This window comes from Ovis canadensis, chromosome 17, assembly GCF_042477335.2.
Source record: "Ovis canadensis isolate MfBH-ARS-UI-01 breed Bighorn chromosome 17, ARS-UI_OviCan_v2, whole genome shotgun sequence".
NCBI classification, from domain to species: Eukaryota; Metazoa; Chordata; class Mammalia; order Artiodactyla; family Bovidae; genus Ovis; species Ovis canadensis.
Window position 1 is genome coordinate 15,833,637 of NC_091261.1, and position 16,635 is coordinate 15,850,271.

A 16,635-nucleotide genomic window follows, 5' to 3' on the forward strand; every position below is an offset into this window, starting at 1 on the left:
ACTGCTCAGGGTCACATCCTCTGCTTGTGAACTCTGCAACTTCAGCCCTTTGATCTCTGCCTGCTGCCTCATCTGTTTAAGAAAGGGTGGTAATAGTAGTACCCACATCATAGGGTTTCTTTAAGGATTAAAAGAAGTAATATGTGTAAAGCACCTTTAGTGTGCCTGGTGCCATAGTACCATGGTACCAGCTATTATAATAATTAGGGAGCATGTTGTAGAGTCTAAAAGAGGCAACTGTAGATTAAAAGAAAGCTTACTTCACAGGTGGGACGTAAACGTGCTAAACTCATTAGCCCCAAAGGCAGCACAAACAAAATATGAAGAAAATTAAAAAGGGTTAGTTCAGGAGTGGGTAACCTTTTCTCTACCATAAGCCAATGATACACAAAGAAAAACATCCATTTCTGGCCCTGGCAAGTCAGGGAAGCCATCATGGGCTGTGAAGGGAGTTCTGATAGTTACCGGTTGCCATGCCAATGCAAACATCACCCTTCCACCCACTCCCCCATCAACACATTTGAATAAGTAGCAACGATAATAGCATGCACTAAAAAATGCTATTTTTAAAAAAGTTAAGTGTACTTCTGTCAAAAGTCTGGTTTTCAGAAATAATTGCTGTAGGCCAGGTAGAGATTTGCACAGAATCCCTAAAATGGGTTGAGTGTAGTCACAGAAATCTTCTATAGATCCTTAAGGGACTCTTAGGATCTCGGGGGTCCGTGGGGGATGGGGTCCACCTAGCCTTCTGAATGTGATGAAACTCCCCTTCGTGGTGTCAGGTAGAAGAAAGGTGAGACAGTCCTCAGCTGATTCTGCCTCCTCCAGCTGCTGAAGCCTGGTGTGGATTCTTGGCCTTTACTGTCTCATCTTCAAGCACTCCTTGAATATTCACAATTTAGCGATGGTGTCTAAAACATAAAAAACCCCTACAACTTTGATCTAAGAGTTTAGCTTCCCATTATCAATCCTGAGAAAAGCCATCACTGACAGGTAATCAGATTTATAACAGCAAAATTATAGAAAAAAACAAAAAAATAGAACTCAGTTAAATGTATAAATTAAATCCTTGGGCATCCTTATGTCAGAATATGATGAACTATTAAAAATGAGATGGTCAAAGACTATTTGATGATGTAGAAAATTATTATATATTGTTAAGTGAAGCAAGCAGGTTGCAGAGCAGGGGTTTGGTAAAATCTGAATTTGATGGATGCAACTTTATGCAAATATATGCATAGGAAGAGCTAGCAGTGTGTCACTCTAAAATGTTAATGGTTATTTCAGGATGATAGGATTACAGGTGGCTTTTTGTTGTCTTCTGTGCCATTCTCTATCTTCAAAAAACACTTTTTATGATGACTGTATATTTCTTCTGTAATTAGGGGGAAAAGCCAGCAAATGTTATATACAGCGAGCCAAGGGCCTGCTCTGTATCCGGCGCATGAGGAAGGACTTTGGTGGCAAGCAGGCCGCACTTCGGTCATCCGTGGCCAGGTACCCACCTCACACAGGGTACCAGGGGTCACAGCTAAGATAGCAGCCACGATGACTAGGTTAAGTCTGGGATGACCTGGTCTCTCAAAGGATCTGTCAGCTCGCTGAAGAAGCATTTTACACTCAGTGAGCTTGGCTTCACCCAGCCTCACTATTAATAGTGGTTCAGTGTCTCCAACTGGTCTGCACATTCTGGTCCCAGAGATGATGGCAGATGCTGCCTGAACGAGAGCCAGTGTTTTCATGGAAGTTGGTGTGCATGTTGTGGGTGGGGGGTGCTGTATTGGGCTTATGGAAGCGTCACATAAAGGTTTATGACCAGATAAGCCTCCATCATTACCTCACCCTCTCCCACAGCTCCCTTTCTGTCTCTTGGGCCCCAGGAATGCCACTTAAAAGGTAACCAGAGAAGCTGCATCCCTACGAGTGCAACGTGGACCATCTTGCAAGACAAGGAAGGGGGACTTTCCTGGTGGTCCAGTGGCTAAGAGTCCACCTCGCAATGCAGGGGACATGGGTTCGATCCCTGATCAGAGAACTAAGATCCCACATGTGTGGAGCAACTAAGCCAGAGCTCTAGGGGCTGTGTGCCCCAGCCAGAGAGTCTGTGCACTGCAACAAAAGACCCCATGAGCTGCAATTAACATGCAACCAAGCAACCAATTTAAAAAAAAAGCCTAGAACAGTGCTGATGAGAAAACTCAGCCTAAGGGATGGATGTTCTCTTTCTGCAGGATTTCTTAAAGTTCAGCCCTTCAGCCACCTGATCCCAAATGTCCTGCCTAGAAAGTGCACAATCCTGGGTCTGCCCCAGGCCAAACACAGTTAGGACCTCTGGGAGTGGGAGGCAACTCTATGTGCCTTAGAATTGGAGAACCACTTCCCCAAGACCTGGAAACAAGGAAGAAAAGTGCCTGAGAGTCGGGACTAAACAGTAGAGGGAACACGTCCCCTGGCCTGGGCGCCCCATCTTTGTGCGCTCCAGCCTAAAACTGTTGCCGTCTATTTAGTACCTGCTGTATGCGAGGCATACTCCTGGTGCTTTATATTCATTATCTCAAGTAACATTCTCTACCACCATTGTAGGATGCTTTTTATCTCAATGAGAAAACCGAGAATGAGGGAGTTTACTGGAACTCACATAGAAGTCCTTTCATTTGAACTTGACTCCTGCTTCCTGGGTGGCTCAGACGGTAAAACGTCTGCCTGCATTGTGGGAGACCTGGGTTCAATCCCTGAGTTGGGAAGATGCCCCTGAGAAGGAAACCCACTCCAGTACCCTTGCCTGGAAAACCCCATGGACAGAGGAGCTGGATAGGCTACAGTCCACGGGGTCGCAAAGAGTCGGACGCAACTGAGCGACTTCACTTTCCCTTTCCTTTCCTTTCCTGTAAACTGTCCCTCGTCTCTCTCTTCTGTTTCCTTGTCTCTATTTCTCAAACCTAAGCCTAATGCACTCTCCTTTGCTCAAGTAAACGAAGTGTTTCCTCTGGGATGAGGCTCCCACAGCCCAGGCCTCGAGGCTGTCCTGTCCCCTTCCCCAAACGTTTGCCCTCAGGGCTTTCACAAGTGGGAGGCCCGGCTGCAGAGCTGAACTGGGGGGCCTGTGTGAGGGGTGGGGCCTGGGACCCTTCCCTGCAGTGCTGCAACACCTGCGCCTGGACAACTGACTCCTCGAGCAACACAAACACAAAGAAACTGTGTGGGACTAAAAATAACTGTGTGCATGGGCAGCTGGGGCAAATTATAGAGAAAAGATACAAAAAGACCAAAAAAGCCCCACTGCCACTTCTGAAGAGTCAGGAGCAAAAACGGAGTCAGGAAAAAAGCAGGGTGCTGAGCATACCTCTTGCACACACCAGCACCAGAGGGGTGGGTAAAACACCTAAGCCATCCCTCCGGCCCAAGCCCTCGACACAGCCCTGCCCTCACCCCGTGAAAGGAACAGGCTTGATCCTCCTCCGGGAGTGAGTGAACAAGGAAAGCTATCGCTTGTCCTCTCTCCCCTCCGTGTTGTAGCCAGGGCCCCATAAAGCCTTGTCTGAAGGTCTTATTTGGCCTCTAGTCAATTTGTATTGACTGGGGAAGGCCGAGAACCCTGGTCGGTATCATATGGGTGGACTTGTCTTGGTTGAGACATGGATACCAGCTCTCATCACTGGGTTCTGCTTCAGGGAGAGCCCAGGCTGCCCTGTTCCCACTGCGTGGACACCCTATGCCTGCCCTCCCTCCTGCCATCATGACTAAGTGCCCCACGTGTACTGTGCAGGGAAGACGGCTGCTTGCCCTCTGCCCAGCAAATACGAACTTTCTTGGCAACTTTGAAGCTGGGATAAATTCTGTCATGTGGATAAATTCTGGCCCTGGGGGTGGAGGCGATGCGGACCATTTCAGGGCTCCTGCGGGGTGGGTGCGGGGGTGAGCATCTTGGATTATTCAGGCAAAGTCTACCTTCGATAACAGAGCAACAAGATGCAGAGGCCTAGATCTCTGGGGACTTTGCAGAGGAGAGCTGCCATAGCAGACAGACTCTCAGAAGGGAGAAACAGACCCTCTTAAGTCAACTGGGATTTGGGATCTCCTCAGTTTAGTGGTTCTGCTGATACCCAGACAAATGCGCTGAACCCATGAAGTTTCTTCCCCGGGAATCTGGAATGAACACCCCGGGAAGCAGCTGTGGGAGGGTCCAAAGGTCATGGCCACCGGCCAGCCCAAACAGAGACCCCAGGGAAGCCAGGGGCAGTGTGGAAAGAGCAGAGGAGGGAGATGGTGGAGAGGGAGCTCGTGCCCTGCTGGAGGGGACCCCAGTCCCTGGCGCAGCTCTTTCAGGGCCCTGGAGTCTCCTGCTGGTGAGTGTCACACCCTTGCCCCGTGTCCTTTCCCTGCTGTGACTGTGTGTCTCTTCTTTGTAACTAGGTGAATTGTAATGAAAATAGAGTACCCTTTATTATAATATTGCTATATCTATTACTTTATATTACTACTATTATAGTACTATAAATTATGTTATCATAGTTCTTCAGATCTCAGATGCACAGTTCCCCCCAACAATTTAATATTTCTGAAAATATGGGATGTGATTTACCTCACTTTTGACCTCATTATGTTTAGGATGGTAGGTTTTTTTTCCTCTCAAAGTGAGTGTTCCACCAGGGTTTTGGTGACCACCCTCATGTACTGGTGTGGAAAATGCCCAAGGGCGGGGTTTTCTTTGGGGGCCAGAACAGTGCTGGGCACACAGATGCTCAGTAAATCTCCAGTTGTGCAAAGGACCCAGTTAGTTGTGGGTGTTGCTGGGTCAAGGACTGATCACATAGGAGCCACGAGGAGAGCTGGCTGCCCAGGACACATTCCCCAAGCCCCAGCTCACTCCTCTCCAGACCTGACCTCATACTTTCAGTGGCCACATGGGTATTTTGGCCCAAGCTCTTTCCAAACCCTGAGCACTTTCTCTCTTCTCTCTCCTTTTATTTTAAACTCGCACTCCAATGTTTAAATCTCTGCTCTACTCTCTCTGCTCCCGGGGCTTTATGAGACAAACCCACCCTTCATGCCTAAACATCACCACTGACCTCACCCTGTAGGCATGGCATCACCCACAGGAAGGGCAGTCCTTGCGCACCTCACCAGCTGGACCATCAGTCCCTCTGGGGGCAGGATCAGGACTTGTCTTGGCATACAGATGGCCAAGAGGCCCGTGAAAAGATACTCAGCATGTCTAATTATTAGAGAAATGCAAATAAAACCTACAACGAGGTATCACCTCACACTGGTCAGAATGGCCATCATCAAAAAGTCTACAAACAACAGATGCTGGATGTGTCTGGAGAAAAGGGAACCCTCCTGAACTGTTGAATGTAAGTTGGTGCAGCCACTATGGAGAATAGCATGGTCTTCCTCAAACAACTAAAAATAGAATTACCTTATGATCCAGCAAACCCACTCTTGGACATTTATCCAGACAAAAATGTAATTCAAAATGATACATACACCCCTATATTCATAGCAACACTATTAACAAGAGTTCAGACATGAAAAAACCTAAATGTCCATCCATAGATGAATGGATAAGGAAGTTATGTATATATAAAGTATATATATATGGAATATTAGTCATATAAATAATGAAAAATAATGAAATAATTACTGAAATAATGAAATATTCCATAATTTAAAAATGTCATTTGCAGCAACATGGATGGAACTAGAGATTATCAATCTAAGTGAAGTAAGTCAGAAAAAGACAAATACCAGATGATGTCACTTTTCTGTGAATCTAAAATAGGACACAAATGAACTTTTATGAAACAGAAACAGACTCACAGACATGGAGAAGAGACTTGTGGTTGCCAAGGAGAAGGGCGGGGAGGGGGATGGATTGGGAGGTGGGATTAGCAGATGCAAACCATTACATACAGGATAGATAGACAACAAGGTCCTCCAGTATAGTGCTGCGAACTATATTTCATTTTCTAGGATAAACCACAATGGAAAGGATATGAAAAAGAATGCATATATGTGTGTAATTGAGTCACTTTGCTGTACAGCAGAAATTAACAGAACGTTGTTAATCAGCTATATTTTAATAAAAACAGAAGGATGTGTCTAGGCTATCCAGCAGGGTGCGCAGGCCGTGCCCCATCTCCAGGCACGGTGGTGGCGGTGATGGCCGGGCGTGGCCTCTGCCTCCCCACACACAGCGCCAGGCTCTGGAGTCCATCGGAGGACGAGACACATCAACACTTACTGTCAAGGGCAGTCGGCACTGACAAGGAGCCGCACGTGGGCTAGACTCCTCCAAGGCTCTTCTCTCCAACTGTGGAGGCAGGTTCTGCCGTAGTGGAGGCTGGGGATGAGAACCCATCAGACCGACCGGTCCCGGCCTCCCTATGACCTGAAGAGGTAGAGCGAGGGATGCAGGAGAGACGGAGGCCAGGGCGGGTACTGGAGCGGTCTACTGCAGGGGCGGTGGGCTGGGGAGACTTGGTCTGAGGTACCTTCCTCTCTTGTCACGACTGCAGGACCCGTGGGCGATGGGGAGCTCGGGCCTAGGGGGCTGTTTTTTGCCCCTCACCTCAAGCCTGTGGTCTCAGACCTGGAGGGTCCGGGTCTCTCCACCCTGCAGGTGAACTCTAGGCTCCTGGTTACCCCTCTGGGGGCTGGCCCTGGGTGAGCTGAAGTGTTTTCCTGCAGAACCATGGAAGGTTCAGGAAGGCCCTGCTAGCCTGGTCAGGAGAGTGTCTTCCCCACCCAGCTCGTATCAGAGCTGGGCTGGGGAGGGGCTACCCAGGCTCACCCTGACCCTGGAGTGAGTATAGACAGGGCTGGGTAGGGGGCAGGGTGGGGGTGCAGGTCGGGGGGTGTGTGGAGAGGGGTGGGCAGGAGGGGAAAGCTGAGGGGCCAGCTCACAGAGGGGCCGGCTCAGGTCTCAGCTGCGTGTGGGGGGTGGCGGGGTGGGGAGTTCTTGCCTGGACAGGGAGGGGGAGCAGAGACAGGAGGTTTGAAGTCTGGGGCAACCGTGGCGATGCCTTCTGGAATGGGATGAGGGGAGCTGGGATGCAGGGCCAGGAACTCCCTGCTGGGAGGGAGCCCTCAGAATCAGCAGGGGCCTTGACCTGAGGAGTCCCAGGGCAAGCTGCTGTCCCCAGAGTGTGTCCCCCAGAGGCCTCAGCCCATGGGAGCCTGCAGCTGGGGCAGGACGGGGAGGAGCGTGGAGCTGCCCTTAGAGCTGGCCAGACAGGTTTACAGAATAATTACAGGGGCCTGGTGTGCAGGTGTGGAGCCTGTGTGCATATGATTTGCATACAATTTGCACATGAATAGCCTGCACTTTCTGTTCCCAGGCAATTTTCACATTAAATATTAATTGTTGCTGCCCTTAGGGTTTTAATTTCTTGGTTCTGCTTCCTCTTTTTCTTCTCACGCACTTGCTGTCAATGACTTGGGTCTGATCTGTGGTTGGGGGCAGCCACCATGTGAGAGCAGCTATGCAGACAGTGATGCTGGAGAAACCCCCAGACTCCTCCGGGGTCCACGCTGAGGGGCAGTGCCACAACTGCTTGCCAGCCTGCGCACCCCTCCGGTTTCCCATATCTGCAGGCTGTCACCTGTCATCCACTCTGTCACCCTAGGCCCCCGGCGGCAGCACTGCATGGAGTCAGGGAAAGACCCAGCCTGCCTCGGCTGGAGCCGGGCTCACAGGCTCCGAGGCTGATCCTGGTTCTGCGTTCTAGTAACTCGGTAACTCCGGGCAAGTGACTGTCCACCCGTGCACCTCAGGGTGGCCCAGAGTGACCCAGAGGGCCTGCCTCACTGTGGGGTGAGGAGGAAGCCAGCAATGGCACGTGGAGCCCCGGCCTCCAGCACACAGACTGTGCTCCTCGTCACTGAGTCACAGACGTCACATTCCAGGTGTGGGTCACCTGGTCCCAGCCCTGCCTGGTGCGGGGGCCTCCATGCCAGCACTGCATCACCCGGCTTCCACTCTCACGTTCGCTGAGACAGAATCTCACCCCTGTGCTCCTGAGGGCTGCTTTGACGCACACAATGACCACACTAAAGGACGCTTAGCTTTTCCAGGCAGCACCTCCCTGCTTGAGCTCTCTTGTGAGAAAGGACTGCCCCTGGCCGCCTCCCAGCTCCCTGCAAGTGGACTCCGTCTGGTCTGGAGTCGTGCTGCCCACGGCGCCCCTTCTCCTCGGGAGCCCAGGAAAGATTTCACGATAAGCTCCCTTCTTGTGCGTTCTCAGCCCAAGCGGCCTAGACCAAACACCTTGCTCTTGCCCCAGGACAAGGTGGGGCACAGTGAGCCACTGACTGGGCTCTTGGAGGTTTTCTACTCCAGCGCCAGAGAGGGTCTGTAGGGTCCTCCTGGGACACGTGGAGAGCAGCCTGCCTCTGGCTGACAGCGGCTCCACGGCTCAGTGTGCAGGCTTTCTGCTGAGTGCTTGAAATGCATGCGCTCTTTGCATCCTCATAGCTTCTCCAAGACTTCCCTGGTAGCTCAGACGGTAAAGCGTCTGCCTACAATGCAGAAGACCCGGGTTCAATCCCTGGGTCAGGAAGATCCCGTGGAGAAGGGAATAGCAACCCACTCCAGGACTCTTGCCTCGAAAATCCCATGGACAGAGGAGCGTGGTAGGCTACAGTCCATGGGGCAAAGACTCAGACATGGCTGAGCAACGTCACTTCACTTCAGCTTCTCCCAAAGGGGAGTGCTGGAAGTCCCATTTCACAGTTGTGGAAACTGAGGCTTAGAGAAGCTAAGGAATTTGCCCAGCTCTTATGCTGACTGGGTCACAACCAGTGACTGGCTGTTATCTGCTGCTGGATCACTTCTCTGAAGGTAGTTTTCTCACAGCTGGGTTTTCTTTTCTTTTTCTTCTGTAAGAGGTCAAAGGTTCAAGATATGAATCATTCTAGAATCTGTCTTCATATCCGTGTTATAAGCACTATTTGGGTATGTAATGAGTGGTGGTCTTTATTTCTTTTGGCCTCCCTTATAGATCTGAGGACTTGAGTTGACCTTGGGGTGCCCTTATCCATAGAGATGGCTACTCAACACCCCCCACTCTCAAGGCACCTCAGCACCTCTGAGCCAAGGGCGTACCAGTTCCTCTCTCATAAGCTGCAACCCAGATTTCTCCCCTCCCTTCCATGGTACCATCATAAAACCTGCTCACATAGACTCCACCCCAGGTCCCCTTTCAGCAGTCCAGCTGTTGGGGTCCTGACCTCCCTGAGAAATGCAATTTCCGGAGAGCACTCTGGGCTAGGCAGTCTGTGAATGTTTCCCCCTAGGCAAAGAACCAAGGCCCCACTTAAGTCATAAAATCACCTTTGATGACCATGATCTTATTAGAACTACATCCAAATATGATATTCTCACTAAGCTCAGTAGAAGAGTCCAGAAATTTCTGTAAAACTTAGTGATGTACCATCATGCTTAGGAAGCAGAGATACCTTTAGGAAAATGGTGAAGAAAGTTTTTTACATCTCCCGGGAAACAGCTCCAGAATAGGGTTCTTGCCCAAAACGTCAGGAGCCTGTGATATACTAGGAGGCTCAGTTGATTCTGATTGTATCGGGAGAACCCAAGGAATGACTGAATTTTTCTTTGGAAATCCAAGAGCCAGCACCTGGGAAGAGGAGGCCACATATCCACAGGGAGTTACTACTGGCCAGTAAGGTTGCTGGTGGGCAGGTTAGAAGCTCAAAAATCTCCCGTTCAAGTGCGATCCATGTTCCATCCGAAGGAAGGCAGTAGCAGCCTGGGAGTGATGGAGATCTGCTTTCAGCTCCATCTCTCTCTTCAACTTTCCCCTTTGGTCCTCAGTCTCTGCAAAATAAAGAGGTCAGCCTCGGGACTTCCCTGGCGGTCCCGTGGTCAGGACTCAGCACTTTCACTGTGGGTCCTGGGTTCAGTCCCTGGTTGGGGAAATAAGATCCCGCATGCCAAGCAGTGCAGCCAAAAACAAAAAAGGTCAGCCTAGATCTTCAGTTCCCCAACTTTTAACACTTTGGTGGCTTCTCTTAAAACAAACAAACAAAAATCTCTTGTGAAATTCCAAAGTCTAAGACAGATCAAAAAGCAACTGGGGATGGCCCTAGGAAATCTTGACAGGTCAGCCTGGGAACCACTCCCTAAACTGAGGGCCAAGTGCCCATCAGGTCCAGGGAGACCAAAGAAGACTCTGGTTCCTGGAGCTTGAACTGAGCCCAGAAAACTTGGACTTGGCCCTGGCTGGGCGAGGTGGCTGGAGCTGCACTGGGATAGAGCTCTACAGCACCTGGTTTGGTGCTCTTTTTCCTTTCTTTCCTTTCACCTTTTCCCACTTTCCCAGTTCCTTTCCTACTCCCTTGGGCACCTGGAGGCAGATTGTCATTGTGGAGCCTAAAAGCTGCTACTGTGTCTTCATCTGGAAAGACCTTCCAGCCCTACTGAGAAGACCCACCAGCGTTCTCCCAGGCCGTCCACAGCGGCGGTCCACACTAGCTGGAGAACGGCCGCCACGGGGCCCATCGCGAATGAGTGGGGAGGGGTTGCCCCAAACAGGCCACTATTTCTTGAATTTATCACCTCCTTTACCTGAGGTATAGTGTCAGTGTTGCTGGGAGAAATGTCTTTTAATGTCCTGGATCATTAAAACCCAATAATCGCTTTGAAATGGCTTAACTGCTTCCTGCAAGGAGATAAAGTAAATAAAACTGTCGTCTCTGTGTCTGCTGTCACTGTGTGGATGTGGCATCTCCTTTCTTTTTATAATAACTGCATTCATTTGAGCTCAGGCCAGTGCATTTATGCCACGCTGGTGGTGTATAAATTTGGTAATCAAATCCTGTTATCCTGACACGATGGGCATTTAAGAAGCAGTTGTGATGCTTCAGAGAGGAAAGACACTGTGAGGGGAGAGATTTGTTTTGTATTTTTTAAAAAATCATTTTCATGGAGTCTTTTTTTAGGAGTAACTAGTTGACAGATGCTTGACTAACAGTGAGATTCTTGTGCGGGAAAGGATTCTAGAGCATCCTGTGAAACTGCTCTTCACTTTGTTGTCCACCCCTGTTGCTGCTGCTGCTAAGTCCCTTCAGTCGTGTCTGACTCTGTGCGACCCCATAGATGGCAGCCCATCAGGATCCCCCATCCCTGGGATTCTCCAGGCAAGAACACTGGAGTGGGTTGCCATTTCCTTCTCCAATGCATGAAAGTGAAGAGTGAAAGTGAAGTCGCTCAGTCGTGTCCGACTCTTAGCGACCCCATGGACTGCAGCCCACCAGGCTCCTCCATCCCTGGGATTTTCCAGGCAAGAGTACTGGAGTGGGGTGCCATTGCCTTCCCCAGCAGAGTAGAAAGTGTGTGGCATTTGTAATCCTGCAGACCTGGAATTTTACCTAAGCTCCATGGCTTAGCTGTGGGACCTCAGGCCAGTCACTCACTTCTGAATATCAGGGTGCTTTTGGCTGCAAATAAGAAAAATCCCTTTCCCAAATGACCAAATCATTAAAGAAAATGTTTAGTATGTTATAATGAATTCTGGTTTAAGGTAACTCCAGGGATGCTGAATTCAGCAGCTTACCAATATAAATGAAAGACCCAGATTCTTTCCAACATCATCCTCTGCCCTTCTCTGTGGATCCACCTGGGCTCCTAACCTTGTCCTGTGATTGCAGGGTGACTGCCTCATTTCTAGGAGCCCCATGCAGACCATGTGTAGCAGCAGCAGAGGGCCTGTCTCTTTCATCAGAAAGAAAGCACTTCCTGGAAGCTTTCTAGGAGACACGGCCTGACATCCTATTGGCCAGAAGTGTGTCTCATGCCACGTCTGAACCAATCAATGACAAAGGGGAAAAAGGGGATTATGAAGGTTGGCTGAGGTGAATCAGAGTTTCCGCTTCTTCCCTGCTGTGTGAGTGATGGGACCCCTGAAGTGCCTGCCACATGGAGAAGGCGGGATACCTTCAGGGGTAGATACCAGTGTTCTATCAGAAAGGAAAATGAGAAGTGAAAGGTTGTTGAGTGGGCAACTGATGGCATCTGCCACAGCCTCCCTGGCCCTGCTTCTTCATTTATGAAAGTAGGGTCGTAAATATTTACCTTAGGAATCTCGTTGTGGGGATTCAGAGAGATGAATAATACATCTAACTTTGCTGTCATAGGCAGTATGTTGTTACTGTTCAGTCACTCCGTCATGTCTGACTCTTTGCAGCCCCATGGACCGCAGCACTCCAGGCTCCCCTGTCCTTCACCATCTCCGAGAGCTTGCTCAAACTCATGTCCATTGAGTCGGTGATGCCATCCAACCATCTCATCCTCTGTCATCCCCTTCTCCTCCTGCCCTCAATCTTTCCCAGCATCAGGTCTTTACTAACGAGTCAGCCCTTTGCCAAAGTACTAAAGCTTCAGCATCAGCATCAGTCCTTCCAATGAATAGTCAGGATTGATTTCCTTTAGGATGGTCTGGTTTGATCTCCTTGCAGTCCAAGGGACTCTAAAGAGTCTTCTCCAGCACCATAGTTCAAAAGCATCTATTCTTTGATGCTCAGCTTTCTTTATGGTCCAACTCTCACATCCATACATGACTTCTGGAGACACCATAGCTTTGGTTTTTCCGACTATATAGCCAACTATACGGACCTTTGTTGGCAAAGTAATGTCTCTGCTTTTTAATATGCTTTCTAGGTTTGTCATACCTTTTCTTCCAAGGAGCAAGCATCTTTTAATTTCATGGCTGCAGTCACCAGCTGCAGTGATTTTGAAGATCTGTGTTAGCATGATGGAATGCTGAATTGGGGTCGGCCATCTTCTTCTCCAAAAGAGGCTCATTGGTAGATATGGGTGTTCTTCTTATTCAGTCCCAAGAAGGCCAGAGAATCAGACTTCCATTAATGATGGAACGTGGTGCTGAGTCTCCCACCAGATGTGTGGCTGGCCCTGGTGAGTCCTCCAGGTGGCCTGGAGACCTGTCTCTTGTGGTCTGACCTTAGCTTTTTCTAATATGCTCATGACTCCTGTAACTGGAATACAGCAGGGCCCCTGTTTTCTGTCTCAGAGGGTATCTCCAGCCAGCGAAAGGTGCAAACGGGGCTCATCTCCGATTCTGGTGTCGAGTCTGCATTATGAGTCTTAGGAAGAGTGAAGCAAGCAAAGCCCAGGCAGTCTTGGAACCACTCCACATCCTCATCCCCCAGATCAAGCAGACAGGAACACCGGGAACGAAAAAGAAGTTATCTCCTAAACTGTCAGGAAGCTCTCAGGTGAGTAAGCAGTATGGGGGACCAGAAGTTGGAAACTTCATTAACTCAGTCAACACCCTTGCCTAGCGTAAAGGAAGCAGACCCGAATCATGGAAAAAGGGTTTCTACCGTGGGTGTTCCTGCTCATCCAGCTCTCTCTTTGGCACCCCCCTTGCCCATGAAGCCCCCTCTTTCAAGTCATGTGGTTTTTCATCTTCCTTCTCTTCCCTGGGACACTCCCCGCCTCCTCGGAGGAGCGAGAGGTTCACCCCATCCCTTCCTAAATCTTGCTGACCCACCGGGGGAGATGGTAGATTCCAGCAGCACCAGTGAGAGTAGCGGAGGGAGGGTGTTGATGCTAATTCAGGCTGCAGCGACTGCTGGCTCAGCGGCGGTTCGACTAACAGATAAGCACACCTCCCCTACCCAAGGTTTAACTTTTCTTGGAGACTACCCAGTGTTAACTTGTATGAAGTAGGTTGCCTTGCTCCTATTAGAAAAGCTTGGTTCTCACTCTTTCTGTAACATTAGCCCCTGCCAATATTGTGCTAAGAAGCACTGGGCTTCTTCTTGAATCTGCTATTGTATTACGTTACAAGAGCCTCACATTGACAGTGAAATGGCTCTCTCCGTGGTACCCAGGAGGGACGGCACTGCTGGCATGATAGTCTTTCGGATGCCCCGGATGAAAGAAGGGGGAGGGTTTCCAGTTTATTTCATCCCATGCATTTTTGTTCTTAGTCTATGAAGGCGCTGTTTCTTTCATGAGAGGTAGACATGGGGTGACCACGGGTCAGTTCATCATGTTCTGGAACACCAGATAGATGGGACCTTGTGAAGCTTCTGTTGAGTACATTCGGACAAATAGAAGGAAATATCATACAGTCCATCAGAAAATAAACTTTTCAAACTCCTTGCCCCAAGTGCTAGAAGAATTAAAGTTATAAATAGTCTTTAAGAAGATTATAGGTTTGCATATAGTATGATTATTTACTAGGGCAATCCACAGAAATTAACTAAACAGATACTAGAATTAATCAAATAATTTATAAAGAGGTCAGGCAAAAGAAGAGAATACAAAGATCAATGAAATTCTGTATACTTGGAATATTCATTCTGAAAAATACAAAGGACAAGCAAAGTGTTTGGCCTTCCTTCTCTGTGGAGTTTTGTTAGGTTACCACCTGCCTATTAATCAGATGGAACTGTAGGCATTCTGCCCTCAGAAAGGGCTTTCCAGATCCCTGATGTGTGCTTTCTGAGCACCCCATACTTATCTTGTTTATTGGAATTTCCAATTATTGCTTAAGTATCTCTTTTCTTCTAGACTTTAAGCTTCTCCATTAGACTATATTCTGAAGGTAGGAAAGGGGGTCTTGCTGCTACTGCTGCTATGTCACTTCAGTTGTGTCCGACTCTGTGTGACCCCAGAGCCCACCAGGCTCCCCCGTCCCTTGCTTACTGCTAAATCCCTAGTGCCTGGAAGGGAAAACGAAAAGTGTTAGTTGCTCAGTCATGTCTGACTCTGCCACTCTGCCACAGACTGTAGCCTACCAGGCTCCTCTGTCCGTGGGAATTCTCCAGGCAAGAATACTGGAGTGAGTTGCCATGCCCTCCTCCAGGGGATCTTCCTGACCCAGGGATTGAACCCAGGTCTCCCGCCTTGTAGGCAGATTATTTACCGTCTGAGCCAACAAAAATGAAGCTATGCACTTCCTGTGTATAGCTTCCTGTATCTCTCCCCTTTGTTTCAGACAGCAGGAAGACTCAAACAGCAAGTCCCTGGGTCTGGCCTTTCATCCCAGGAAGCAGTGGGAGCTCAGGGAAGACAGGGACAAGACAGGTTCATGAATGTTCTTCTGGATTTTGGCCCTGATATTCACAGTCTGGGAATGGACAGGATGCAGCTAGAGGTTACACGGTTCTGTGCAGGCAGTTATGTCCCCTCCCGTGTCCCTTCCCTAAAAGGCCCCTCTCCAAGGGCTATCTCAGTGCTCCCCTTGTCTGGATTCTGCTCATCGTGCGCCTGATCACTGCCTCCTCGCAGAATAAGCTGGAGTAGCCTCTCCCAGGAAGAGAGGACTCTGTGCCTCCGTCTCCAGTGTCTCCAGGAGGGTCTCACTGACTGCTGCACCTCTTCTAGGCTTTCTTGCCCAGGAGTGTCTGTAAATCAAGACTTCCTTATTCTGAATGGGGAGGTCCCCGCCTCCTTTTGACACATCTGTCTCAGTTGACTTAGCTCTAGTTCTAATACAAAGAGTCAAAAAGAACAGTGTGAAGCCTTAGGCAATCAAGCGTTTAAATACCTCATTCTAGAACCAAGCAATCAAGAAACGTTTGACACCATGCACCCTCACCTCAAGTCTCATTCCATCAACTTCAATTTAACTCCCTACAAAAATATACCCACCGTGTCATTTTGCTTTGTCCCAGAAATTGAAACATACATTCTAAGTTATAATAACCAACTCCATCCTGTCAAACATTTAAACCCCCTGGAAGAACCTTCATCATTATTACCAAGTCCCCCTATTCCAATCCCGGTGAATTTCCCACAGGACATGCAATCACAAATATTCCCACTGGCTGCAGTTTTAGTAATATTTTTACACCAGGCTGGGAAAATAATTTCTCTCTTTCCCATGTTTGCTTCTAAGTGAGTGCAGCTCAAAATGGATGATTACAATGGAAGACTGAAGTCAGGAGCTGTAGAGAACAAGAAACCACGTGGGAGAATCTGAGGTCTAAGAAGGAGAAGAAAGGAGTCTAGCGGGTTCCGAGGTGAAGGGGCCAAGGATGCCACTGGGGTGGGAAATCAGGACAGAAAAGCAGGGACCATGCGGCAAACACACGGGGGAAACCATCAAGAGCAATTGCCTGGAGCTGGTCTTTTACTGCCGTTTACTTCAGGTGCCAGGCACAGGTGGGCTAGGGTGCACCTGGGAAAGAATAAACAGGACCCCAGGGCTTAAACGCATGGAGCTTTGTCTCCCTCCATCCCCTCTCAGGGAGCTGAGCCAGTGTGAGCCCCAACCACACACTGAGAGGCACGTCCTGGCTCCTGTGCGCTGCACCCCCGGAGCTAGCCCTGACTTCTGCTATCTTTGTGCTCAGCTTGAACAGACTCCACCTTGCAGAGGACCCAGGATCCCCTTGTTCAGGGAGAACCACACTGCCTAGCAGTCCTCACCTGGGCCCTGTGCCGTCAACCTTGGACGTCGTGGATCCTTGAACAGCACTCACTGTAGGGTGCTGCGGGCTCCCTCCTGAGGGGACTGACCCGCTGCCCCAGCCAACTTCCTGCAGCCATTGCCCCATGCTGGCCGCCTGCCTGACCATAGCTTGCTTCCTTTCCAGTGGCTGAAGTTCTCAGGACACTGCGTGACTGGAGCTGTGCAGAAGTCA

General features: G+C 49.4%; 1 non-coding gene across 1 annotated transcript; it reads left to right on the forward strand.

Annotated features, from left to right (window-relative positions):
* Window positions 1-8,489: 8,489 nt before the first annotated feature.
* Window positions 8,490-8,562, forward strand: TRNAC-ACA (transfer RNA cysteine (anticodon ACA)). Its single transcript has one exon. It is a non-coding gene; the product is annotated as a tRNA-Cys (tRNA).
* The last annotated feature ends 8,073 nt before the right edge of the window (window positions 8,563-16,635 follow it).